Here is a 2,405-nt window from a genome sequence, read left to right as displayed (position 1 = left end):
TTTTATTTGTCTAAATGTGAACGTTGATACTTCAATATTGTAATCTTCAGTATCTCCAGTCATATCCTTCATTGATGTATATTGTTCATCATCTTTTTCTCATTAGACGTTGAATATGACAACTTTTGCTTTGATTTGATTCTACGCGTCTTTGAGCATGTAAAACAATTTGAATTGTTTCCTTTCTTCAATCATCTAGTCTTGTTGTGTCTCCATAAATGCATTAGATGCTTGACAAAGAAACTTTATCTTTGTTGATATCTACGGTCTTTGCACTTTAAATTTCTTTCTATACTTGTGGTTGTGTGAACGTTGATAGATATATCTAGCAGAGTTTGAATCACGTTCTCCACTTCTTCATCATGTACTCGTTCTTTTAAATAATTTTCTTAATCAACTTAATAAGAACCTTGTACTAAATCTTCTTGTTTCAGACGCTGAATTAGGAATGTTCTTATATGAGCTATGAATAATTCTTCAACTATTGTCTCTCCATGTTCAAGCTTGTAGATGCAGTAAATGTTCTTCATATTGTAAGCAAACCAGACAATTTATCACCCATCAGACTGAGTGTCTAAGAGTTTTGATGATAACAAATACTATAAAATGTGATGTGCTGTATAACTAAAGGAGCCTGGGAGAACAAGGAGTGAGGGTAGAAAGGGAAGAGCTAAAGTGGTGCGGCCTAGGTCATTGACTATGGTCAATGCCGCACCATAAGCCTAATGTTCTAGAAGCTAGGTTAAGCTTCCTTCCCTACAAGGCTTCATGAGCTAAAAAGCTAGGCACCCCCCTCCATTCGTGCTAAAAGACACCTACACTACTGAAATTACAAATAGTGAAACTAATTGATGCTCAGCACCCAAAGTTTGTGCTCTGCTCCTAGTGATCCTCTGAGGTATGGTAGGTGCTGAGATCATGGCTGGAGAATCTTGCCCGGGCCCTAGGTCTTGGGTCATGCTCCTAGTCTTCCTCCTTAGAGGTTGGGCGTGGTCAGTAGGCGCCCAGTCTTCTAGGGTCTTCATCAAAAGTGGACTGGCCCGTTTCGTGTAGTCAAGATGCCCGGGAATGGAGCATACAGGCTAGAAACCCTAGACAGGGGGAGCTATTCATCGAACGTGGAACATGAAAAACCTCAAGTTTTACTTTAGTTAAGATGTTTTATTTTAATGATTTTTTTTAACAATGTGCTCTTTTTCCCTTGAAGGGGTTCTTTAATGAGGTCATCTAGTGATAAATTTGTTCTTGAAAGATAGTGCATTAGTTCAGTTGATTTATTTGAGTTAGCACACGATGAGTTGACCTAGTTCGACCATCCAAGTATAGGTGCCCTGTGCGTGAAATGGCTATCTAGTATTAGGTAAGACGACCTGGCTCAGTGTTAGTACGACTGCCCGAGTACAAGCCCCTTGCATATAAATTGGTTATTTAGTATTAGGTAAAACGACCTAGCTCGGTATCAGTACAACTACCCGGGTATAGGCACCCTATGCGTAAAATTGATGTAAAAGAAGTATTTAGGCAAGGTAAGACAACAACGCTCGGCGTAAGAACGACTACTCTAGTACAGGCGCTCTGCAAAATAATTTATTTGACTCGATGCAAGGTAAGACAACATAACTCGACGTAAGAGTGACTACTCGAGTATAGGCGCTATGCAAATAGATGTTACGGATAAGTTGTTTTAGTACATGGTAAGTCGGGATAACACGGTGTGTGAACAATCACCCGAGTTCAGGTTCTCTGTGAAATGATTAAATGATACGTAGTAGAATCATTCGCTTATATAAGAGGGGTTATCTCGGTGTACGAGTGGTTATCTGAGTTTAGTTACCTTGAGTGATGAATGTATCATTCTTAGAGCGGAATAAGACGACTAAGCTCAGGAAGGTATGATTATCCGAGTAGGCGCTCTGTGAAGCAAAGCTTGGTGAGATCAATGTATATGGCCCTTGGCCAAGTTTGTGGAATACACCTATGCAAGTTGAGATTGAGTATAGACTTTTCTTAAATGTGGGTGTATAGTTCATAAAAAGGTTAGTTCTCTGTTAAGTGGAAACTCCACAGTTTTTCATGCTTAGGTTTGTTAGAATTATAGGGCTAAAACAAGAGGGGGATGAATTGTTTTTGAAAGATTTTCTCAAATATTGAAGGTAGAGTGAAAAGGCTATGAATAATTAATCAATGGAAAATTTGTCCAGCCAAATATAAAACTGATTTTAAGCTTGATGCAAAAAATCAACCGGTTGTTTTTACGAAATAGTCGGTTGTTTTTATCAGTAGTTTTATCAAAACAGATTTAAAGCAATTTAAAGAGTGTAAGGATAGAGAGATTCACACAAAATGTTTATACTGGTTCACTAAACACTTGAGCTACATCCAGTCCTCTGAAACCACTGAGAATT

The sequence above is a fragment of the Phaseolus vulgaris genome, chromosome 6 (assembly GCF_051622355.1).
Source record: "Phaseolus vulgaris cultivar YP4 chromosome 6, ASM5162235v1, whole genome shotgun sequence".
Lineage (NCBI taxonomy): Eukaryota > Viridiplantae > Streptophyta > Magnoliopsida > Fabales > Fabaceae > Phaseolus > Phaseolus vulgaris.
This window is presented reverse-complemented; position numbering follows the sequence as displayed.